At 38.9% G+C, this 27,011-nt stretch overlaps 1 long non-coding RNA gene across 1 annotated transcript in view; it reads left to right on the top strand.

The window, feature by feature from the left end:
- LOC127218200 (uncharacterized) overlaps positions 1-27,011 on the top strand; it is a 94,995-nt gene that overhangs the window by 66,050 nt on the left and 1,934 nt on the right. The window lies entirely within an intron of this gene.

Here is a 27,011-nt window from a genome sequence, read left to right as displayed (position 1 = left end):
CGGGCCCCCAGCCACTCTCGCCTCCCATCCAACCAACACTATACACGTAGGTGGATGCCTTCCAGGAGGGGTCATCTAAATCCTTCAAGTCATTTTAAGTAGACACTAAAATGTCTCTCCTGTCTCAAGGTTAATGGAGTATCCCTCCATGGGGATTTTCCCCCAACGTCCTTTTTGCAACAGGGATACTTCCTGGTCCCACTCTCTGAAGACCCTTAGGCTGCACAGGACTTTTAGCTGAGACCCATGTTCAGGGGTCTGTGTCAGTCCCATGTTGGATTCCCAGCTATAAGTCTGGGGCCCCATTAGCTCCTACTTGTTCAAACCAGCTGTGTCTTTGGGTTTCTGCAATGTGGTCTCGTCCTCCCCCTCTGCATAAGGATTCCAGTTCGGCTCAGTGTTTAGTTGTGCATGTATGCTTCTGTTTCCATCAGCTACAGATGAGGTCTCCATGATGGTGGATAAGTTAGTCATTGATCTCATTGCCAGGAAGGGAATTTATGTTAACCTTTACACTGTTTCTCAAATTGTTAGTTGGAGTCATTCTTGTAGGGCTCGGTACATTTCTCTAGGTTCTATTTCCTCTTTTAAGCTATAATGGCTCCCTCTTTTATAGTCTCTTTCTCTTTTTTCTCTCCTCTGTTCTCTTCTCTTCTCTTCTCTTCTCTTCTCTTCTCTTCTTAAGTCTATTCCTCCCCTGACCAAATGTTCCTAGACCCACAATCTTTCCTCTCCTCCCATTTTCCTTGTGCTAGTTCCCTCTCCACTCACTACCCACCAAATACCCACCCATATGCTCTGAGGACCTTGTCCCTTCCTGCTTTTGTGAGTGTCCTTATGTAAAACTGTTAGAATCCTCCTTCTATCCTAGTTTCTCTGGCAGTTTCATTTGTAGGCTGGTGAGCCTTTGCAATATGTCTAAAATCCACATATTAGTGAATACATACCATGTTTCTCTTTCTGTGATTGGGATACCTCGTTCAGGATGGTTTCTTCAAGTTCCATCCACTTGTCTGTGAGTTTCAAGATTCCATTGTTTCTGCCCACCCCCACAGAGTAGTATTCCATTTTGTAAATGGGGCAAATCTTCTTTATTTATACTTCAGTTGAGGAGCATCTAAGTTGATTCAAGGTTCTTGCTATTATAAATAATATTGCTATGAACATATGTGAGTACAAGTCTTGATTGCATGGATTGGGATCATTTGGGTATGTACTTAAGTGGGAGATTACTGGGTCTCATGATAGACTGATTCCCATTGTCCTGAGAAACTGCCATGCTAGTCTCCAAAATGGATGTACAAGTTTCAGTTCCACATGAAGTGGAGGAGTGTACCCATTTCTGCACATCCTCTCAAGCATAAGTTGGCATTGTTGTTTCTAATTTTCGCAATTCTGACAGGAGTAAGATGGTATCTCAAAGTTGTTTTAGTTGGCATTTCCTTGACAGCTAAGGATGTTGAATACTTTCTTAAGGGTCTTAAATCATTTTTTATTTCCTCTATGGAGATTTATCTATTCAGTTCTGTAGCCCATTTTAATAGAGTTATTTGGTGTTTGTTGACTAGTTTCTTGAGTTCTTTGTATATTTTGGAGATCAGCCTTTGTTGGATATAGGATTGGTGAAAATCCCAGTTTGTGGGCTGCAGTTTGGTCCATCATCCAGTTGTACTAGCAAGCACCATTTTGATGGGAGATGTCATTCTGAAAATACGTTTCTCATACTGGTTAATGAATAAAGCACTGTTGGACAATAGGAAAGCTAGATAGGTGGGACTAGGAGATAAGGAGGAAAGAGGAAGGAGGAAGGAGGAAGCAAGATGGAGAGACTGGGGTGAAAAGATGCCTGCCCTCTTCCCCGGTAATAAGAGACCACGTGAAAATACATAGATCAACAGAAATGGGCTAATACTTAAGACATAGCTAGTTGATAAGAAACTAGTACCTGGCCAACAGCGTTATATCAAATACAGAGTCTCTGTATATTAATTGGTGCTGGAACAGCTGTGGGACAAGACCAGCAGTGGGCAGAAAACCTTACTCCGCATTTTTTGAAGATGCTTTCCTCATCCCATTGTATACTTTTAGCTGTTTTGTTAGTATATGTGCGGGTTAATATCAGGATTTTCTATTTGATTTCATTGAGGTACTTGTCTATTTTTGTGCTAATACCAGGCTGTTTTCAGGACTATAGCTCTGTAGTAGATCTTAAAGTCAGGGATAATGATCCCACATGAAGTTCCTTTATTATACAGGTTGTTTTGGCTATTCGGGTTCTTTTGGTTTTCAATATGAAGTAGATTATTATCCTTTCAAGGTCAGTGAAAGATTGTGTTGGGATTTTAATGGCGATTACATTAAATATGTAGATCGCTGTTGGTAAGATTGCCATTTTTCTTTGTGTTTTCTACCTATCCATGAGATTGGGACATCTTTACATTTTCTGCTATTTTCTTTAAAGACAAAAATTCTTATTATATAGGTCTTTCACTTCTTTGGTAAGTGTTACCCCAAGATACTTTATGTAGTTTGTGGCTATTGTGAAGGGTGATGTTTCTCTGATTTCTTTAAAAACCCCTTTGTTTACTGAATATGTAATGGCTACAGACTTTTTTTTATTTAATCCTGTATCTTCATACTTTACTGAACGTATTTTTCAGCTGTAGGAGAACACTGGTGGAAATTTTTGGTTGCTTATGTAAACTATCATATCATCTGAAAATGGAGAAAGTTTGAGTTCTTCCTTACCAGTTTGTATCTCCTTGAACTCCTTTTCTTTTCTTATTTCTTTAGCTAGCCATTCAATTACAATAATGAAGAGATATGGAGAGATAGGGCAGCCTAGTCTTTATCCTGATTTTAGAGGAATCACCTTAAGCTTCTCTACATTCAGCTTGATATTTGCTATGGGTTTACTATATATTGCTTTTATTATGTTTACATAAAATCCTGTTATCCTTATCTCCCCAAGACCTTTAACATGAAAGTATGTTGAATTTTGTCAAAAGGTTTTTCTGCATCTAGGGAGATGATCATGTGACTTTTCATTTTCAGTTTGTTTATATAGTGGTATATTTGATATATTTTCATATGTGAAACAATCCCTGCAAGCCAGAGATGAAGCCTATTTGATCATGGTAGATGATTTCTCTGACATATTCTTGGATTCAGTTTTCCCATATTTTCTTCAGTATTTTTGCATCAATGTGCATGAGGGATATTGGTCTGTAATTTTCTCTCTTATTTATGTCTTTGTGTGGATGGGTGTTGAGGTGATTGTAGCCTCATGAAAAGAGTTTGTTAATGAACCTTCTTTTCTATTGTGTGGAGCAATTTCAAGAGTATTAATGTAGCTCTTCCATGAATTTTTGGTAGAATTCTTCACTGAAGAAGACATCTGGCTCTGGGATTTTTATGTTGGAAGGCTTTTCATTATTACTCCTACTTTGTTAGTTGTTATAGGTTAATTTAAGTTGCTTGTCTATTCTTGATTTAATTCTGGTAAGTAATAATTATCCAGAAATTTGTCCATATCCTTTGAATTTTCAAATCTTGTGGATTATATATTTTCAAAATATGACCTTAAAATTGTCTGCATTTCCTCAGTGTCTATTGTAATGTACTACTTTTTGTTTCTGATTTTGTTAATTTCCATTTTCTCTCTATGCTTTTTGGTTAGTTTGAATAAAGGTTTCTCTACCTTGTTAATTTTCTCGAAAAACCAACTCTTTGTATCATTGATTTTTTTTTTATTTTTTTCCTGTTTTTTTTTATTTATTGGTTTTTATAGACCCCCATTTCGTTTTGGCTCTGCTGCCTGTCCCACATCTATATCTTGTGGAACAGTTTGGTCTTGAACTCACAGAGATAAGCTTCCATCTGCCTCCTGAGCATGAGCATTGAATTCATATACCACCACCACCAAGGATTTGGTACCTTTTTAAATGTCTTATTTAAACATATTACTGTTTTAATCTCTATTTTGCTGCACTCCTATGTGTCTTAGATTTTACTTATTTCATTCCTTTTCTCAAGTGATGCTGATTATTGATTTCTGTGTAGCGCAAAGTGTCTTCTAACTGTGGCTTGTCTTATGCTGTGTAATTGAGAATTGTTTTGAACTTTTAATCCTGCTTCTCCTGTACAGTGCTGGGAAGAAAATCCTACACTTCATTCCAGTTGGGCCATTGCCTGGTCAGGGAGAAGGAAAATAGACCAGAAAATGAGTGAACTCCCAAGATCTCTGATTATTGTGGGGTCTTATAAATGAAGAGGCATTTGTGCAATGATTGAGGTCATGTCCCACTTGGATACTGGTGGAGTCACAGTGCAGAAAGGGAGCGGCAGGATGGATGCTGAGATTTCCTCCTTCAACAGTAGTTGAGGTGAGCAATGTGGAATTAGTTAATCGTTCCTAGAAAATCCACCATTGCCTCGGAGGGAAGTTTTTGGAATCCACAGATGAGGGCTACCAAGACTTTGGATAGAGGAGAGACCTTATCATGTATAAAAATTGCTATAATTACAGTATTTAGCCAAAACCAGTCTGGGTGAACTCTTGGGGACTATGTAAGGACTATTATTTTTTTTTTTTTTTTGCTCATTTGGATGTATAGTGTGAGAGAAAATGTTTGAGTAATACTTGGTGTGCTCTAAATGAAACCCCTAGTCTCTGGAGCACATGGCCATGAAGCTATTTTCAGCTTTTCAAAATATTTTTTTTCAGATCATAACTACATCATATCCACATACACTTTTCTGCCCACAAGCCCTGCCATGATTACTCAGTGTTCTCTAATTCACAGCCTGCTTTCCTTAAACAGGTGTTTCACATTAAACACAGTGAATATTAGAAGGTGTCATACATTTGGCTGCAGTATTTCCCAGCTATGAGGTCAATGGTTACTGGCCAGTAACAATGAGTGTGTAACAAAATGTGCACACAAGGTACACTGTGATTTTAATAATGAGCAGCTTGTCTTCCAGGACAGTAGAAGAATGTATACTAAAACACAAACTTTCTGGAATAGGCCGCTATCTGCTAGGTGGGTAGTGCAGAGCTACAAGGACTATGCAATCTGAGTCATTGATTTCTGATTCCCTGGTAGTGGGCTGCAAAATTTTAGGTCCAACTGGGTGGTCCCAGCCAATGCTGGACTCTGAGAAGCCTTCCTTCCATGATTCTCTTTTCCTTATGCTCTATCGAGTTGTAAGGAAGAACACAGGTTACACTATTCTGAGTGTAGGGTTTTCAAAGCAGGTCTGCTCAGAATGTCATTTCTGCAAAATTTGTATGGACCAGGAGACAGACTGGGGTTCTTTTGGTCCATGTGGTGACCTGGGCAGTTACCCTTGTCCTCTGAGCCTTCCTCTCCATGTGTTTCTTGGTTTTGGGGAGACACTGCAGCCCTGGCATGGGTGGGTGTGTTGCTTATTATATAACTATCCAGTGTGCATATGCACGCAATGCTGTTGGTGTGCAATGGGGGCTGACGCTAGATAACTGAAGGTCTGATTTCTTGAAGTTCTGAATATTCCATTCCACTTTCAGGTTTGCCTTATAAATATTTTAGAAAGTAGTAAAAAATGGTGATGCGGATGTCTCTCAGCAATACAATATTATAATGTTTTTAACTCTCTGCTACCAAGAGTTACAATACTGTGTTAACTGACGTTTAATTCCAGTTTACAAAATGAGTCTCTATTCTGCAGAGATATCTCAGGTGTGTATGGTTTTGGGTAGGGAGTTAGGTCAGGATCTTCACCTTGGGCCATAAACCAGTTGGCAGGAAGTTGATTTTAAATTATTCTCCCATGTTTTTTGTGGAGTGAGCATCAGTGCGGCTAGGTTTACCTGAAACAATAAAGGGGTATAAAGGTCTACAGAGCCATAGCAGAAGGTCAGCTCCTTTTGCATGGAGAGCTCTAGAACAGGAACATCCTGTCTTTGGTATAGATATTCATAGCTACAGGGTCAAAAGTATCTAACGTTCACTTTATTTGATTTAATTGGTGTGTTGAAGTCTGTGTTTATTTAATCTCTGTACACATGGATTCATAGATATTTGGATAACATTGGTCAAGATCACACTTTTCTTGGCTAAGTTTCTTTTGTACTTTATGTTAATAGTTGACATTTTTTGACCTTTGCTCTTGGGTTATTCTCTCTATCTCTTTTAATCTTTTACACATATTATACATATTTTGATTGTTGTTGCTTTGTGGTAAGTATAAAAGTCATATTATGTTAATTTGTGTACTGTGTTTTCATAATTCCATTGAGCATTCTGAGTATTTCCAAAAAATTGTTACTGTGTCTTTGTAATCTCCATTTTGTTATTAATTGTTGTTCATTGTCATTGGATTGTATTCATTTCATGTTACAAACTTACCATGTATAGGATCTTAAATTCTGATACTTCATGTTCTGAAAACCACTATATAATTCTTTATTTATTTTGGTTTGGTTTTATTGTTAATCTGTGGAAGAGTTTTGGTTCATCAGATAAAACATGTTATGTATTTTGGCAAGAGACTCAGCACATCTTTTGGGGATGACCAGAGTTCAGATACGTACACTCAACTTCACATCATTATCTACATCCCATAACCTGTATACTTAAACAAACCATTTTCTCTCAAACTCATACATACATAATATAGCAATAAACTTGATAAAATGGTAAAGATTAGTACTATCAATATTATTAGCATAAATTCTAGTCTTGTACACTATAGTTTAGATTTGACACACTGCACTGGAAATTGTAAAGCTACTTCTAGTTGTTCTTAATAATCAAAACATGGATTCAGATATGCAATTAATGATGAAAGATCAGAGAAGGAGAGCAGTCAAGCCCTAGCTCTTATTTCTACTGAAGTACTCATACCAAAGGGGTGGACAATTCTGATACTAGGAGTCTTCCCTCAGAAAAAAATGAGCTTTTGTCTTCTTCCTCCTTATATTTCTTTCTCCTCCCATCCATATATACCTCCCAATTTCAGGGATAAAGGTATGAGCCACCACTTGTCTCTCTTTCTCTTTTAGACTGGATCAATGTGGTGTAGCCTGGGGTGGACATGAAATTACAGACATGCACGTGATTATTTCTCCCAAGTGCTAGGATTAAAGGAGTACTTCACCACGGCCTGTCCTCTATGGCTAACCACTGCATAGCTCCACATTCTATTCTTAAAGCAAGTTTGTTTTTTGTTTATATATGTTTATGGTTGAAGAAGAGAATAGTTTCAGTCTAAACTGTGTAATGGTCTTTGCAAGCTCTGCACATTGTGTGGAGAGAGAAAAAGAGTTTGAAATTCCCCTCTGCAGGAACAGAGCTGGGTAGTCCACTGATGACATGGGAAAGTGAAATTGAAATTAATGTCTGACTATGCAGTGTTGGCTTTTGCCTTTGGTTCCAACACTGAGGAAGTAGATGCACGTGGATCTCTCTGATTTAGAGGTCAGCCTGGTATACAGAGTAAGTTCCAGGACAGTGGGGCCACAAAGGGAAACTGTGTCTCAAAAATAAAAATAAATAAATGAATAAATGTATCAATAAATATTAGACAGTTAATGAAAAAACTATTAGAAAACAACAACAACATGATTAATATTAATAATTAATAAGGAATTCACCCGCGCAGTTTACTAAGCAAGGAATAGGATGGCAGGAGCCATACAGGGGAATTCTGCCAAAAAAAAACCCCAAAAACCAAATAAGTTCCTATTTGTGCAGATCTCTGAAATGTCTAGGTCTAGAGTAAAAGCCAGGGCCAATGGAGGTACTGGGCCTGGTGTGTCTTTAAGAACACGCTAACCCTTGAGGAAGAGCTCTTGTCAATCAAGCCTCACTAGCCAATCAGGTACACTGAGCCAACCCACCAGTCTCAGGTCTGGAAGGAGACTTCCTGGAGCCATGCTGCAGGCTTGCTTTTATATCATAAAAGGCACCAGAGGATTGATTGCTGCTCTGTGAGTGCTGCTGGGGAATGGAGGAGAACAGAAGCTGCAGCATGGTGAGTGAGTGGATTCAGAGGGTGGTATGGGGAGTCATGAATGTCTGTTTTGCAGGCCTTCCAGGAGGACACTGGGCTTGAATATGCTGTCAACTTCAGTGTTCTGTTAGTTCTATTGTGGTCGTAGGAGCTTCCCTAACCAGGTTGTGGCCCAGGAATATGTTTCCTTGTGGGCTGCATCTGTGGAAAGGATTTCAGTTATGCAGCAAGGTGAATAAATTCTTTGAAGTCAGCTCCATTATGCTTTTGGTGCACAGGGATGGCAAGTTACCAAAGCAGGAGAGGTGCAGTTTGTCCAGTGCCTTCAAGAAGCTTTGCCCTGCACATCTAAAATTTAGGTCAGATACATGCAGTTATTACCATTTTTTTTGCCATCATAATAACTTAACTTCTGTTGTTAAGAAATGAATAGACAGATCTTATTTTACATATCATTCCTAGTTCCCTCTCCCTCCCTCCCCTAGTGACATCCCCATCCCATCCCACAAACATTTCTCTGGAAATCTGAGTTCTTTAGGAGTATTCATCAAAAATGACAAGGAATTTGGGCTTGGCGCGGGCCCTCCTCCTTGTCTCTAGGCTAAGGGAGTATTCACACTTGGAGTTAATTTTGTGTTTGCTCAAAATGGCACTCTTTTTCTCAAATATATATATATATATATATATATATATATATATATATATATTTGTGTGTTACAGCATGACCTGGAATTTTCTTTTTTTTTATGTTGTTGTATTTTATTTTTCATCCTTTAATCCATTTGTTTATGCTTACTGATACATGTTAATAGTAAATGATATATAAGTAATATAATCCTATGTAGTATGTGTAAATTAGGTAATTATCACACTCAGGATAGCCTAGTTTAGTTCTATTTCCCTGAAATTTCAAAATGCTATTGGTTTTTTTATTATTATTTTATTTTATATAACAAAGTCAAATTAAATGAAAACAAACATTTATACACAATATTTGGGGATTTGGGCGTTGTTCTTTCCAACTACTTCCTGCTGGTGAGGGGCGCTGTCATTGGGGATTCGAAGAAGATTCACAAATCCTGGCTGTAGTCTGTAGGACTTCTTTTTCCAGCTGTTTTGAATGTAGGATCACCTTATACTTTGTTTCAGGTGGTCTGGCGTGATCAAGCCACATTAGTCTGGAAGGAATCCACATCTTTTCAATTTCTGTGGAAACAAAACTAGAAATCCTTTTCCCCAATAACTTGCCCTTCAACTTAAATTTTGGAGTCAAAGAATTTTTTTAATTTAATTATTACTTTACATGTCGATCCCAGTTCCCTCTCCCTCCCTCCCTCCTTCCCTCACTTTTACCCTCTCTGCCCTCTCACATGAACTCTAAACACCCTCCCCTCCCATCCCCCCACCCCAATTCCATATGTAGAGGAATGCCATCCAGTTGGGGTCATGTAGATCTGACAGGTCTTGTGAAGTAGGGACTAGGGCTTCTCTCCTGTCTCTAGATTAAGGCATGTGTTTTCCCAAAGTCCTTTTGTGCACCAGGGATACATCCTGGCTCCACTGTCTCAGGTCTCTTGGACTGCTCAGTCCTTCTGGCTGAGACCCATATTCAGGGAGGCCTGAGTCAGTCTCATGCTGGCTTCCCAGCTATCAGTCTAGTGGCCGTTAGCTCCTCCTTGTTCAGGTAAACTGTCTCTATGTGTTTCTGCCACATGGTCTTGTCCTCTCCATCTGCATCTGGGTTCTAGTTCGACTTAGTGTTTATGTATGGTTGTTTGATCCTGTTTTCAACAAGCATTAGTTGAGAGCTCCATGGAGAATTTAGTTGTTGATCTCACTCTCCAGGAAGGGCATTTATGATAGCCTTTCCATGAACGCTCAAATTGTTAGTTGGGAGCAGACTTGTAGTTCTCTAGACCTTACTTTGTGTTCAATTTTATCTCCAAACCAATATTGGCTCCCTGTTTTATGTTTTCTCTCTGTCTCTCTGTCTCTCTCTCTCTCTCTCTCTCTCTCTCTCTCTCTCTCTCTCTGTCTGTGTGTCTGTCTCTCCTGTCTTCTATTGCTAACAGGGCTCAATCTTCCTAGTCGCACATGTTTTCCTTTCCTCCCTCTCATTTTCTCAAACTTCTCTCTCCATACACTATCCCCCCCACTTCCCCTGTGCTCTGGGGGACTTTTCTTTTCCCGATTCTGTGAGAGACTTTATATGAATCTCTTAGAATGTACCTTGTATCCTAGGTCCTCTGGTGGTGTGAATTATAGGCTGGTGATCATTTGATCTAGGTCTAAAATCCATATATGAGTGAGTACATACTATTTTCCTCTTTTTGTAACTGAGTTTCCTCATTCAGGGTGGTTTTTTCAAGTGCCATCTACTTGCCTGCGAATTTCAAGATACCATTATTTTTTTCTGCAGAGTAGTAGTCCATTGTGTAGATGAGCCACATCTTCATTAAATATTCTTCAATTGAGGGGCACCTAAGTTGCTTCCAGGTTCTTTCTATTACAAATAGTGCTGCTATAAACATAGTTGAACAGATGTCTTTGCTGTATGGACGTGAATCCTTTCGGTATGTGCCTAAGAGGGGGATTGCTGTGTCCTGTGGTAAACTAATTCCCATTTGCCTGAGGAACGGCCATACTGATGCACAAAATGGCTGTATGAGTTTGCACTCCCAACAGCACTGGAGGAGTGTTCCCCTTTCTCAATATCATCTCCAAAATGAGTCATCATTGTTGTTTCTAATTTTAGCCATTCTGGCAGGAGTAAGACGGTATCTTAAAGTTTTTTGATTTGCATTTCCCTGATAGCTAAGGATGTGGAGCATTTTCTTAAGTGTCTTTCAGCAGTTTTGATTTCCTCTATTGAGTATTCTTTCTTCATTTTTGTATGCCATTTTTTAATAGGGTTATTTGGTGTTTTGTTGACTAGTTTCTTGAGTTCTTTGTACATTTTGGAGATCAGCCCTTTGTCAGATATAGGATTGGTGAAAATATTTTCCCAGTCTGTGGGCTGCCATTTGGTCTTGTCAACTGTGTCCTTTGCCTTACAGAAGCTTCTAAGTTTGAGAAGTCCCATTTATTAATTGTTTCTCTCAGTGTCTGTGCCCCTGGAGTTATGTTCAGGAATCATTCTCATATACCAATTTGTTCAAGGGTACCTTTTACTTTCTCTTCTAAAACTTCGATGTGGCTGGATTGATGTTGAGGTCTTTGATCCATTTGGACTTGAGTTTTGTGCATGGCAACAGACATGGTTCTATCTGCCGTTTTCTACACCACCTCATCCTATTGTGCCAGCACCATTTGTTGAAGATGCTGTCCATACCCCATTGTATAATTTTAGCTGTTTTGTCGAAAATCAGGTGTTCATAGGTGTGTGGGTTAATATCAGTAATTTCAATTCGATTCCATTGGTCTACCTGTCTATTTTTATGCAAATACAAGGCTGTTTTCAGAACTATACCTCTGTAGTAGAGCTGTAGTCAGGAATGGTGATGCCTCCTGAAGTTCTTTTTTTGTATAGGGTTGTTTTGGCTATCCTGGGTCTTTGTTTTTCCATATAAAGTTGATTAATGTCCTTTCATGGTCGGTGAAGAAATGCGGTGGGATTTTAATGGGGATTGGGTTGAATCTGTGGATTGCTTTTGGCAAGATTGCCATTTTTATTATGTTTATCCTACCTATCCAAGAGCATGGGAGATCTTTCCATTTTCCTGTATCTTCTTTAATTTCTTTCTTGAGAGCCACAAAGTTCTTATTATGTAAGCATTTACTTGTTTGGAAATCATTACTTACTTAAAGTTCTGTATTGTTGGTTTTGTGTCATGTTATCAGCCCAACAGTGTTCATTAGATGAGATTCCCTGATCAGGAGATTATTCGGAGGTGACTGTGAACTTCATGGGTCAGTTCTGTAGAAATCTCTCAGAAACTGATGATGCGAAACAATAAAGTTTTTTTTTAAATCAAGTAATCATTCGATTGTTAAGAATCTAAGATTAAGTAAGCAGTGATCAGTGGGTAACACAGTGTCCCTCATTCTCTGGACACTGCTTCTGGTACCGATCTCCTGCTGTGTCAGTCCCACAGCAGCCAAATGACTGATGACACCATCATTCCTTACACAATCAAAGAAGTTTATAATTTGGATAGTCTTGCATGCTTAACTTTCATTAGGTGGAACCAAACTCCAGTGATTGTCAAGGCAGTAGTACTTACATAATTAAATAATGCCACACGATTAACTCCCAGGGAGAAACGGCCAGGTTCCTGTCACGAAGAACAGCATCTTCATCGATTTAAATAATTAACATATACTGAAAAATGATTGAATAAAGACATGGTGGTGCATACTTAAATCCCACATGGAGTCGACAGACTGTTCTCTTCCTGGAATAATGATTTATTTAAAAATTATATTGATAATTAATTAGTTGGCATTTTAGATTAACACTGACGAGGTGGCACCAAAGTCCTAAACCTATCGCTGATCTAATGATCTACTTACATAGCTAAATGATGAAGTAATGACAGGATGTTACATCATCAACTCCCAAAATTTGTCTCCAAAAGGGACTCATGGTCCATAACATAATCTGTCTTTTAAATATGTTAATTAAATGATGAATTATTATTTAATTTTCTAGTTTAACAGTTAAAAATGTAAGTGTAGTATTAGATGATGTGATGGTCTGGTACAATTTCCTCCCATAAGGAGGCTCAAAACACCAGTGGTCATTGAATACATAATGACATGTTTTCATGTTTGAATGAATAAACATTAAACAAGTGGATAGTGTTTTATGTGGGAAGCCAAAAAGATTGCTCAATACTGAAGTGTCATTGCGTTCTGAATCATAGATTTGAACAATAAAATGAATGAATACACAGATATTTTCTCATAATTCACCCCTAGAGACTACAGACTTGGGTCTATCTGCAGTCTTCTGAACACCATCATCCAAATGTGTCAGCACCATTTGTTGAAGTTGATTTCCTCATCCCACTGTATTGTTTTATATGTTTTGTAGAAAATCAGGTTTTCATACGTATGTGGGTTTGTATCAGGTTTTTGAAATCCATTCCATGTTCTACCTGGTTTTTTTTTTGTTTGTTTGTTTTTTGTTTTGTTTTTGTGGCAATTCCAGGCTGTTTTCAGGTGTATAGCTCTGTAGTAGAGCTTAAAGTTAGGGATGGTGATGCCTTTGAAGTTCTTTTATTGTACACAGCTGTTTTGGCTATGCTGGGTCTATTGTTTTTCCAAAAAAAAGTTGATTATTATCCTTTCAAGGTCAGTGATGAATTGTGGTGGGTTTTTAAAGGAGATTGCATTGAATCTCTAGATTGCTTTTGTCAAGATTGCCATTTTTACTATATTTATCCTACCTATTCAAGAGCATGGGAGATCTATCCATATTCTGGTATCTTCTTTAATTTCTTTCTTTAGAGCCACAAATTTTTATTATATAGGTCTTTCATTTGTTTGGGAAGTGTTCCTCCAAGATACTTTAAGTTGTTTCTGGCTATTGTAAACTTTTATGTTTCTCTGATTTCTTTCTCAATCTCATTGTTGTTTGAAAAAAGTAGTGCTACTGATTATTTTGAGTTTATCTTGTACCGTGCTAGTTTGCTGAAGGTGTTTATCAGCTATTGAAATTCCTTGGTAGAGTTTATTGGGTTGCTTATTAAGCTATCATATCGTCTTCAAATAGTGATAGTTTGACTTCTTCCTTTCCAATATGGGTCCCTTTTATCTCCTTTTCTTGTCTTAGAGCTTTAGCTAGAACTTCACGTACAATATTGAAGAGATATTGAGAGAGAGGGCAGCCTTGTCTTGTTCGTGATTTTAGAAGAATCACCTTAAGCTTATCTCCTTTCAGTTTGATGTTGGCAGTTGGTTTACTCTGGGTTCCTTTGTATTCTGGGCATACATTTTCAGAATTGAGACTTTGTGTTGAAGGATTTCTCCTGCAATGAATACTGAATGAGCATCTTCATCTCTTTTGATTAATTTTGGTTTGAAGTCTAACTTTTAGATATTAGGATAGCCATGCCTGCTTGCTTCTTGTGTATATTTGATTGGAAGATATTCCCCAACCTTTTAACCTGAAGTAATGTCTATCTTTGAAACTTAGATGTGTTTCTTGTATGTAGAAGAAACTTAGATGTGTTTCTTGTGAAGGATGCATTCTTTCTTCGTATCCATTCTGTTAGCCTGTGTCTTTTTATAGGTGAGTTAAGACCATTAATATTGGGGGTGAGTAAAGGCCATTGATTATTGATGCTTGTTTGTTTTAGATTTGATGTTGGCAGTGGTATTTTGAATATAGTTGACCTCCATTACACTTGGTTTCTTGTATAGGGAGATTATCTGTTGCCTACACTTTGTGTGCATAGTTAACTTCCTTGGGTGGGAGTTTTCCTTCCAAATCTTTCTGTAGTGCTGGATTTGTAGGTAAGTATTGGAAAAAAATCTGTCTTTGTCATTAAATATCTTGTTTTCTCCATCTATAATGATTGAGTGTTTTGCTGGATATAGTAGCCTACATCTATCCAGGACCTTTTGGCCTTGAGGGATTCCATGGAAAAGTCAGTTGTAATTTTGATCGGTTTGCCTTTATATGTTACCTGTCCTTTCCCCTTTGTTGCACTTAGTATTCTTTATTCTGTGTTTTAGGTGTTTTCCTTATTATATTTCTAGGTTTTTCTTTTTTTTTTTTTTTTTTTTTTTCTTTGGTCCAGCCTAATAAGTGTTCAGTATACTTCTTGTACTTTCATGTGCATGTCCTTCTTCAGATTGGGAAAGTTGTCCTCGATGATTTTGTTTAGTATGTTTTTGACACCTTTGAGCTGGTCTTCCTCCTCTTCCTCGCTGCCTATTATTCCTAGGTTTGGTCTTTTCATGGTGTCCCAGATTTCGTGGATGTTTTGTGTTAAGGATTTGTTGGATTTATGATTTTCTTTGGTAGATGAATCTATTTCCTCTAGTTTATCTTCCATGCCTGAGATTCTCTCTTCCATCACTTTTTTTCTGTTGGTCATGCTGTGTCTGTAGTTAAAAATCTTTTGCGCAGTTTTTCTATTTCCTGCATTCCTTCGGTTTTTGTTGTCTTTACTTTCTCTATTTCAATCTTTCAGGGTTAAAGGTTCTGGATGGTTGGAGGAAATCTTGGATGAGCCCACAAACTTTGTACCTCCCGGGTTTCCTCAAGTCCAATGAAGTTATTCCCAAAAGTGAAAACAAAAGGTTTTAATTGGGAAGAACAAAACAGTCTGGGAGTTCACTCTATTGGAAGGCTAAGTTACCTAGCAACAAAAGTGAATTGCAGGCTTGACAGCACTAGTCTCAGCTCATAGGGTTTTCAAGGTTACATCATTTCATAGAGTACAAAGTTAGATTGCAAGGGCATCAAGATTGATTAACACACCTGCAAGGTTTTCTTTTTAATTTTTTTTCCTGTATCTCATGAAAATAACATGTGGGGTCTGTACTCTGAAATCAGGAAGTTATCCACTAGATGAGATTCTTGTTCTTTGTAGTTTTTCCTTCACATCACGTAAAGTAAAATATAAATTGTTAAATGTCTCCAAGAACTGTAGTCTTTCCAAGGATGCACAAAAAGCTCATTGAAGTTGACTAAAAAGATGTTTTTACACAGGGCTCCCTGCTCCCAATACTCTGAAGAGATTCAACCCACAAAGTTTTCTTCAGAGTCACATTATTGATTCCAGGGAGATTCACATATCTCATGAAAACCCACAGGAAGTAAAATCTGTCTTCATGTACCCACTCAGATGTTGGGAGGACCCAACACATGATTTATATACTACACAATGTACTCCTCCATCCTGGGGACAGCAGCACCACACTGACCATGTGATTCCTGAGCTCTCCCAAGCTCTCCATTGAACTTATTGCAACAATAATCAAAGAACAGCACACACACAAAAAGGTGCCAGCTCTCCTTTAGAGAAAAGCCTGAATCTGGCACTAAGAAGGTCCCTGTACCTTTTATTATTGACAGGTCATGAGGAGTGCCTGGTTGGCTAGTGATGACTGAGTAATAAGATCACCTTCTTAAAGACACAGCGCAATGATTCCTGACCTGGCCTTCCAACCCAGACAAAAACCTTTTCTTGGTCAGCAGAGATACACATTTCTACTGCACTGGCTTTGACTCCAATAGCAAATACTGCTCTCTTCCTGCACCCACTCCTTGCTCCTGAAAACAAGGTGGCTCTCTAGATTTCACAGGCCACTACACAATCACATGATGTTATTATTCCCTATCCTACCTACTATTGAGAGATTTTTGCACAGAAAATGAGATGTTCTGTAGTTTCCCACTGATGTCAGATGAACTGAAACCACTTATTTCATTGTTGTCACTGGGACTTCAGAAAAGCAGGGGAACAAAAAAGGTAAAGAAAACAGGAACCAGACCTCAAACAAGAAAATAAGTCTTTCTGCAATCTCAAGGCTGGATGATGGATCCACTGATTTAGAATCCTGACAACAGTCCTGTTCAAGAAGAGAATATTGAATAATGCAGCTATTTTCTCACTCAACCCTGAGGAAGCTCTGCTCAGTCACCACAGTGCTTGTAGAAGCAAGCTTCCCAGCCCAATTCTCTCAGAGTATTCAAATTACCCTGAAGACAAGAGTTTTTATTATTATTCATTTTCAAGAATTTCAGGAATAAAACTCCCAATGCATTGGAGCTATCACCAAAGCATCTGACAGGAGAAAGATATATCATGTTCTTTCTGATATTGCTCCTTCCCTTCTCTCATGGTTTCTAAATTGTCTGTGACCAGTAGATAAAATGTACACCCAGTTCCCCTGACCTCAGCAAAATACACAGAACAAACATCTTCTTTTTTGCCATATGACCTAAAATCTCTCTCAAGTTTTTAATATTCTAGGCGCCCTTCCCTGTGTTGAATAAAAAATTCATTCCAATCTGCATTTTGTAATTTTATGTGCAACATCTGCACATTGTTTCGAGGAAGGAGGGGATGATCTTTTGCACATCAGGAAGAGAGTGGGTTGTCTATTTTAAACAGGGTAAGTGACATTGAGATTTGTGTCTCTACAGTTGTCTATAAGGTCTGGGTGTTGAGTAGAAGCCAGACCCAAGGTACCCTGTGGTGTGTCTTTTTTTTTTTTTTATTTAATTTTATATAACAAAGTCCAATTAAATGAAAACAAACATTTATACACAATATTTGGGAATTTGGGTGTCGTTCTTTCCAAACTACTTCCTGCTGGTAAGGGGCGCTGTCTTGGGGGATTCGAAGAAGATTCAGATATCCTAGCTGTAGTCTGTAGGGCTGTTTTGTCCAGCTGTTTGGAATGTAGGATCAGCTTGTACTCTGTTTCAGGCGGTCTGGTGTGATCAAACCACATTAGTCTGGAAGGAATCCACATCTTTTCATTTTCTGTGGAAACAAAAATAGAAATACTTTTCCCCAGTAACTTGTTCTTCAACTTAAATTTTGGAGTCAAAGCGTTTTTTTTTTTTTTTTTTTTTTATTTTACATGTCGATCCCAGTTCCCTCTCCCTCCCTCCCTCCCCCCAAGCCCTCCCTCCCTCCTTCCCTCCCTTTTGCCCTCTCTACCCTCTCCCATGCACTCTAAACACCCTCCCCTCCCAACCCCCCACCACAATACAATATGTAGGGGAATGCCATCCAGTTGGGGTCATGTAGATCTGACAGGTCCTGTGAAGTAGGGACTAGGGCTTCTCTCCTATCTCTAGAATAAGGCAGTTATCCCTCCATGGGGGATATGATTGCAAAGTCCTTTTGTGCACCAGGGATACATCCTGGCTCCACTGTCTGAGGTCTCTTAGGCTGCTCAGACCTTCTGGCTGAGACCCATATTCAGGGGGGTCCGAGTCAGACCCCTGTTGGCTTCCCAGCTATCAGTCTAGTGGCCCTTAGCTCCTCCTTGTTCAGGTAAGCTGTCTCTATGTACTTCTACCGCATGGTCTTGTCCTCTCCATCTGCTTCTGGGTTCTAGTTTGACTCAGTGTTTATGTATGGGTGTTTGCTCCTGTTTTCAACAGGCATTAGTTGAGGACTCCATGGAGAAGTTAGTTGTTAATCTCACTCTCCTGGAAGGGCATTTATGATAGCCTTTCCACGGAAGCTGAGATTGTTAGTTGGGAGCAGTCTTGTAGTTCCCTCGACCTTTCTTTGTGTTCAACTTTATCTTCAAACCAATATTGGCTCCCTCTTTTATGTTCTCTCTCTCTGTCTCTCTCTCTCTTTCCTGTTTTCCATTCCTAACCAGGCTCAATCCTCCTGGTCGCACATGCCTTCCTCTCCTCCCTCTCATTTTCTCCTACTTCTCTCTCCATTAGCTGTCCTCCCCCACTATACCTGAGGTCTGGGGGACTTGTCCCTTCCCAGTTCTGTGAGGGACATTATATGAATCTCTTAGAATACAACTTGTATCCTAGTTCCTGTGGTGATGTGAATTATAGGCTGGTGATCATTTGATCTAGGTCTAAAATCCATATATGAGTGAGTACATACTGTGTTCCTCTTTTTGTGACTGGGTTACCTCATTCAGGATGGTTTCTTCAAGTGCCATCCACTTGCCTGCGAATTTCAAGATACCATTATTTTTTTTCTGCAGAGTAGTAGTCCATTGTGTAGATTTGCCACATCTTCATTAACCATTCTTCAATTGAAGGGCATCTAGGTTGCTTCCAGGTTCTTGCTATTACAAATAGTGCTGCTATGAACATAGTTGAACAGATGTCTTTGTTGCATTGATGTGAATCCTTTGGGTATATGCCTAAGAGGGGGGATTGCCGGGTCCTGTGGTAAACTAATTCCCATTTTCCTGAGGAACCGCCATACTGATCTCCAAAGTGGCTGTATGAGTTTGCTCTCCCACCAGCAGTGGAGGAGTGTTCCACTTTCTCCACATCCTCTCCAACATAAGTCATCACTGGTGTTTCTAATTTTAGCCATTCTGGCAGGGGTAAGATGGTATCTCAAAGTTGTTTTGATTTGCATTTCCCTGATAGCTAAGGATGTGGAGCATTTTCTTAAGTGTCTTTCAGCCTTTTTGATTTCCTCCATTGAGAATTCTTTCTTCAGTTCTGTACCCCATTTTTTAATAGGGTTATTTGGTGTTTTGTTGACTAGTTTCTTGAGTTCTTTGTATATTTTGGAGATCAGCCCTTTGTCGGATATAGGATTAGTGAAAATCTTTTCCCAGTCAGTGGGCTGCCGTTTGGTCTTGTCAACTGTGTCCTTTGCCTTACAGAAGCTTCTAAGTTTGAAGAGGTCCCATTTATTAATTGTTTCTTTCAGTGTCTGTGCCCCTGGAGTTATGTTCAAGAAGCGGTCTCCTATACCAATTTGTTCAAGGGTACCTCCTACTTTCTCTTCTAAGAGGTTCAATGTGGCTGGATTGATGTTAAGGTCTTTGATCCATTTGGACTTGAGTTTTGTGCATGGCGACAGACATGGGTCTATCTGCAGTCTTCTACACACCCTCATCCAATTGTGCCAGCACCATTTGTTGAAGATGCTGTCTTTGCCCCATTGTATAATTTTAGCTGTTTTGTCGAAAATCAGGTGTTCATAGGTGCGTGGATTAATATCAGGATTTTCAATTCGATTCCATTGGTCTACCTGTCTATTTTTATGCCAATACCAGGCTGTTTTCAGAACTATAGCTCTGTAGTAGAGCTTAAAGTCAGGAATGGTGATGCCTCCTGATGTTCTTTTATTGTATAGGGTTGTTTTGGCTATCCTGGGTCTTTTGTTTTTCCATATAAAGTTGATTATTATCCTTTCAAGGTCGGTGAAGAATTGTGGTGGGATTTTAATGGGGATTGCATTGAATCTGTAGATTGCTTTTGGTAAGATTGCCATTTTTACTATGTTTATCCTACCTATCCAAGAGCATGGGAGGTCTTTCCATTTTCTGGTATCTTCTTTAATTTCTTTCTTTAGAGTCACAAAGTTCTTATTATATAGATCTTTTACTTGTTTGGTAAGCGTTACACCAAGATACTTTATGTTGCTTGTGGCTATTGTAAAGGGTGATGTTTATCTGATTTCTTTCTCTGCCTCTTTCTCGTCTGAAAAAAATAGGGCTACTGATTTTTTTGAGTTTATCGTGTATCCTGCTAGTTTGCTGAAGGTGTTTATCAGCTGTAGGAGTTCCCTGGTAGAGTTTATTGGGTCGCTTATGTAAACTATCATATCATCTGCAAATAGAGACAGTTTGACTTCTTCCTTTCCAATTTGGATGCCCTTGATCTCCTTTTGTTGTCTTATAGCATTAGCTAGAACTTCTAGTACGATATTGAAGAGATATGGAGAAAGAGGACAGCCTTGTCTTGTTCCTGATTTTAGAGGAATTGGCTTAAGTTTCTCTCCATTCAGTTTGATGTTGGCAGTTGGTTTGCTGTATATTGCTCTTATTATGTTTAGGTATGTTCCTGTTATCCCTGACCTCTCTAATACCTTTATCATGAAAGGGTGTTGAATTTTATTGAAGGCTTTTTCTGCATCTAGGGAGATAATCATATGGTTTTTCTCTTTCCGTTTGTTTATATGGTGGATCACGTTGATAGATTTTCGTATGTTAAACCATCCCTGCAATACAGGTATGAAGCCTACTTGATCATGGTGAATGATTTCTCTGATGTATTTTTGAATTCGGTTTGCCATTATTTTATTGAGTATTTTTGCATCGATGTTCATCAGGGATATTGGTCTGTAGTTTTCTTTCTTAGTTGTGTCTTTGTGAGGTTTGGGTACCAAAGTTATTGTGGCCTCATAAAAAGAGATTGGCAATAAACCTTCTGTTTCTATCTTGTGGAACAGTTTGAGGAGTAGTGGTATTAGTTCTTCCTTGAATGTCTGGTAGAATTCTGCACTGAATCCATCTGGCCCTGGACTTTTTTTTCGTTGGAAGGCTTTCGATGACTGCTTCTATTTCATTTCGGGTTATAGGTCTATTTAAGTTGTTTGTCTGTTCTTGATTTAATATTGGTAAGTGATAGTTATCCAGAAACTTGTCCATTTCCTTTGAATTTTCAATTTTTGTGGAATACAGATTTTCGAAGTATGACCTGAAAATTGTCTGGATTTCCTCTGTGTCTGTTGTTATGTTCCCCATTTCGTTTCTGATTTTGTTAATTTGCATGTTTCTGTCTCTGCTTTTTCGTTAATTTGGATAAAGGTTTATAAATCTTGTTGATTTTCTCAAAAAACCAACTCTTTGTTGCATTGATTTTTTGTATTGTTTTCCTGGTTTCTATTTTGTTGATTTCAGCCATCAAGTTGATTATTTCCTGGCGTCTGCTCCTGCGGGGTGAATTCGCTTCTCTCTGTTCTAAGGTTTTCAGTTGCGCTGTTAATTCATTTATGTGACTATCCTCTGTTTTCTTCATATGGGCACTTAGTGCAATGATGTCTATAAGGTCTGGGTCTTATGTAGAAGCCAGACCCAAGGTACCCTGTGGTGTGTCTTTAAGCACACTTTAACCCTTAAGTATGTGCTCTTGTTGATCAAGCCTTACTAGCCAATCAGCAACACCAGGCCAACCTGCCAGTCACAGGCATTGCAGGACACTTTCTGTAGTCATACTGTAGGCTTTTGTTCTTGATGCAGGTTTGGGTTTAAGCAGAACAAGCATCAGTGAATTGATTGCTTTTCTGGAAGTGTTACTGTAGTAAATTGTAAGTGGAGCATGGTTGAGTACAGAAGCCACAACATGGTGAGTGATGGGATAATATCATAAGATGTTTCATAATTACATTGAGCATTCTGAGTATTTCTAAAAATAATTGTTAATGTGCCTTTGTAATCAGCATGTTGTCATAAATTGTTGTTCATTGTCATAGTATTGTATTCCTTTCATGTTGCAAACTTACCATGTGTAGGATCTTAATTTTGATGCTTCATGCTCCAAAAGACCATTATTTAGTTCTTTATTTTGGTTTTATTGCTAATCTGTGGAAGAGTATGGCTCATCATACATGTTGTGTATCTTGGTATGAGACTCAGTACATCTTCTTTTGGGGGATGACCAGAGGTCAGATAATGATGCACAGCTTCACATAATTATCTACATCCCATAACATGTATACTCATACAAACCATTTTCTCTCATGCTCAATCATACAATAGATAGTAATAGACTTGAAAAATTGATAAATATTTATTCCATCAATTCTATTACCATCAATTCTAGTGTTGTATACGACAATTTAGCTTTGACACACTACACTGGAAATTGTAAAGCTAATTCTACTTGGTCTTAATAGTTAAAACCTGGATTCAGATATGTGATTAATGATGAAAACTCAGAGAAGCAGAGCAGCCCACCCCTAGGTCTTACTTCTACTGAATACTCAGACCAAAGGGGTGGGAAATTCTGATCCTAGGGTCTTACATTAAAATGCAATAAACTTCTGTGTTCTTCCACTTTATATTTCTCTCTCCTCCCATCCATATCTACCTCCCAAGTACAGGGATAAAGGAATGAGCCACTACCTGTCTCTGTTTCTCTTTTAGACTGGGTCAATCTGGTGTAGCCTGAGGTAACCATGAAATTACAGAGATCAACCTCATTATGTCTCCCAAATGCTTGGATTAAAGTTGTGCTCCACCATGACCTGTCCTATATGGCTAACTACTGCCTAGCTCCACACTTTCTTCTTAAAGCAATTTTTGTTGTTGTTGTTGTTTGTTTATTTGTTTAGATTTGTGTATTGTTTGTTTGGTGTTGTTTTCAGACAGGTTTTCCCTGTGTATATTTCTAACTCAATCAAACACATGGAGATTTACCAGCCTCTGCCTCTCAAGCACTGGAATTAAAGGTATGTGCCGCCACCAACTGGCACAACAAAATACCACAACACCACCTAAAAGGAGAAAACCTTTATGGACCCCACAAATTTAATGGCATGTGGATCCTGCTGAGTTTATCGATTTATAGCTTTAAAGCCCATTTCTTTGAAATACTCATGTGTACTGAAGACCAGCTGAGACACCCCATAAACCAAACAAATACTGAATTCTTCAAATTTCCATTCGTCATCACCATTGATGTACTAGCTGGCCCAGAGCTTTTGAGACATTCTAATAAACCCACTTTCTACAGACACAGAGAGATATGTTCTATCAATCCTGTTCAAATAGAGAACATTGAATAATGCAGCTGTTTCCTCATCTTCCTACTGAGGAACCTGTGCTGGTTCAACATAGTACTCATAGATAGAGACGTTCTTCCCAGCACCATTGTCTTTGAGTATTCAGCTTACCATGCAGATGACACTTTTTTATTATTCTTCATATGTCAAGAATTTGACTCAAATATCAGGAATAAAACTCCAATACAATAGACCTATAACCCTGGCGTCTGTGAGGAGAAAGATATATCATCTTGTTTGTTATATGGCTCCTGCCTTTCTCTCATGGTTATCTGAGAGGCCTGTGACAACCAGGTAAAAAGTTCCCTCAGGTCTCCAGACCTCAGCAAAATGGCACAGAGCAAACATAACTTTTATCCTAAAAAAAAATTCTCTATACCTTTAATATTCTGGGAAGCCTTCCATCTGTTTGATAAGAGAATCATTTCAGTCTACATTGTGTAATGGTCTGAGCAAGCTCTGCACATTGTGTGGAGGAAGAAAGAGAGATAGAACCTGTGCACTGCAGGAAGTGGGTGGGATCGTTTATTGGTTACATGGGTAAGTGACATTGAAATCTGTGTCTGACTATGTAGTGTTGGCTGTCGTCTTTGATTCCAGCACTCAGGAAGTAGAGGCAAGTAGATTTCTCTGAGTAGACTCTGGTCTACAGAGTAAGTTCCAGGATAGCAGGGCCACATAGGGAAACTCTGTTTCAAACATCAAAAGAAATGAATTAATTAATCAAATAATCAAATAACTAATTAATATTAAACAAGTAATGAGAAAAATCTGCTAGAAAGCAACAACAACAAGATTAATAATAATAATTGAACAGCTCATTTTAATTAGAAAGTTCTAGGACAACAGGCACCACATGGGGAAATTCTCAAAAAAAAAAAAAAAAAACCCACAGATCTCTAAAATTCCTAGTTCTGGAGTAGAAGCCAGGCCCAAAGGAGGTGCAGGGCTTGCTGTGTCTTTAAGAACATTCTAACCCTTGAGTAACTGCTCTTGTCACTGAAGCCTTATTAGCCAATCAGTGACATTGAGCCAACCCTCCAGTCTGAGGTCTGGAAGGAGTCTTCCTTGAGCCATGCTGCAGGCTTGGTTTTGTATCAGAGGATTGATTGCTGCTCTATGAATGATGCTGTGGGGAATTGTGAGGGGAGCTCATGGATGAACAGAGAAGCTGAAGCACGGTGAGTGACGGGATGTGGGAGGGTGGGATGGGGAGTCATGGAATTCTGTTTGGCAGGCCCTCCAGCAGGAAGCTGGACTGGAATGTGCTGCCATATTCAGTGTTCAGTTAGGCCCATTGTGGTCAGCAGCTTCTCTGACCATGTTGTGGCCTATGAATACTTCTCCATGTGGGCTGTTTCTGAGGAAAGGATTTTGATCCAGTAGCATTGTGAATAAAATTCTGTGTAGTCAGCTCCATTATGGTTTTGGTGTGCAGGGATGGCTATTTACCAAAGAAGGAGAGGTTCGGTTACTTCAGTGCCTTCCAGAAGTCCTGCTTTTAACATCTAAACTTTAGGGGTCACATCCATTCAGAGTTATTATTATTTTGTTTTTTGCCATCAAAATAACATTTCTTCTTTTGTGAAAAAAATAAATAAAAAGACCTTACTTTACATATAGATCCCAGTTCTCTCTCCCTGCCATCCTCCTATTTCCCCCAGTGACCTCCCTATACCATCCCCCATTCATTCCTCTGAGAGGCTGAGGTCTTCCAAGAGGGATCATCAAAATCTGTCAAGTCATTTGAGATTTGGCCCAGGCACTCCTCCTTGTCTCTAGGCTAAGGAAGTATCCACATTGGGAGTTAATTTTGAGTGTGCTCTAAATGATATTATTTAATTTTATACATATATATATATATATATATATATATATATCCATGTACATATATATATATGCACATATAGGTGTATATGTTTATATGTATATGTGTATGTGTATATGTATATAATTTTTTGAAATAGAATTTCTTGTAGTTTGCAGCCTGACTTAGAATTTCTCTGTGGTGCAGGCTATCCCCAATCTCATAGAGATCTGCCTGCCTCTGCCCCCCCCCCAGTGCTAGGTTATAGTCAAGTGCCAATAAATACATGTATAAAGTCATTCTTGTTTTGGACAACACTCCATCATTGAGCTGTTTTGTGGAAGAGTGGAGTTGTTGATATAAAGATTTACCAATTCTGGGTGGATAGTTAGTCTCTCAAAATAGAATTTAGCTGAGGGAGTGCTGCCCCTAAAATTTAATAAATAAATAATAAATAAATAAAGTTAGTTTCATGATGAACACTCATGTTAGAGATTAGGATTCTAAAATATATATTTGCTCCCCAGTATAGTCCATACATTTGTCTCCAAAACATGGCAATAGACAAATCACTGATTTCAATGTAGCAGGGCTTTTACACGCTGTTCAAGGGTTCATTACTGGGTCACAATGAACATTAAGTCATGGTGTGCCATAAACATCCATTTTCTTCTGGAGAAAAATCTTGGCTCTGTCATATGGGCAAGATGAGCCCAGGTGACAACTGTTTGAAAAGGAAAACAATATTGTGTTGAGGGCTGGACTGAGCAAGCAAGAATTTTTGTGTAGATCCTCACTCATGGAGAAGTAACATAGTTCCTTCTGAAACACAGGAAAGTTCTTGGCAGAGCAAATAACAGTTTCAGGTTTCTAGCCTTAGGTGATTTCCATCGGGTTTTGAGCTATTGAGAATAAAATAGATCTCATCTCTTGAAACAAGGAAGATGCTTGAGAGAGAATGCCTTTGTAGAGGGGCTAATTCAGATCCCAATTACACAACTCTTCACACTACATGGAACTGTGGTTATTGGGTCTCTGACCACTGAGGGATTAGTCAGTAATTTACTGGGATTCCCTGTTTTCCCCCTGCACTATTTGGGTAGCATTTTCCTGAGTTTGCCCCATTAAATGTTAACTCTGTTGACTTCCTAGATGTCCCTACTTCCATTCCCCCATGAAAGTAGTATACAAGACACTATTCCTCATAAGCAGCTTACTTAGAATAATACATAGTTTCAGCAAAACACCCTTGACCAAGCTTTCATCTTTTCTTTGTTCTGCCTCCCCTACTTTTCTCATCTTCTGGCATTTCTTCCTCAGGACCTGTCAGTAAAGTGTGACCTATTGTTTCATATTATTCATGTACTCCTGGGATGAGTCCTTGTTTCACTGCCAGGGGCCGCCAAACAGAACAAGTCACCTAAGAGTCAGCCACATTCAGATGGTCTAGTTTGGTGACATTAAGGTCCCCCAACTGTCAGTCCATACTCTGTGAGTTCCCAATAGTTATAGCAGATGTGGTGTGGCTTTGTTGGAGTGGGCTTTACCCTGTTAGAGGAATCACGTCACTGTAGGATGAGACATGAGTTTTCTTATTCTCAGAATGATGCCCAATGTGTCAGAAACTCTCTGTTGCCTCTGAGTCATGCTGCAAGGACTCTAACCTCAAGGACTGCAGCAGTCTGCATGCTGATATGGCCCCTGCCATAATGTTGATTAACTGAACCTCTGAAATTTTCAGTGTGACACCTCAATTAAATGTTTTCTTTGAAAATGTTGCCCTGGTCCATGGTGTCTCTTAACAGCAATGAAAATCTAACAAAGGCAGATGTCATTCCCAGAGCCTGGGTCAGTGACTGGCTGTCCCTATTGTACAATTTATTACTGATGTGTTCTCAATAGTTTGTTCTGGAAGCTTGCCTCTCCCTTTATGCCTGCTTATTGGGATTTTTTTTTTCTCATGGCTATATGCTACGTAAAGGGCCAAGAAATGGTGCATGTTAACCTCC

Source organism: Phodopus roborovskii, unplaced genomic scaffold, assembly GCF_943737965.1.
Source record: "Phodopus roborovskii unplaced genomic scaffold, PHOROB, whole genome shotgun sequence".
Taxonomy (NCBI): domain Eukaryota; kingdom Metazoa; phylum Chordata; class Mammalia; order Rodentia; family Cricetidae; genus Phodopus; species Phodopus roborovskii.
The sequence above is the reverse complement of the archived record's forward strand: the minus strand, read 5'-3'. Positions and strand labels throughout refer to the sequence as shown.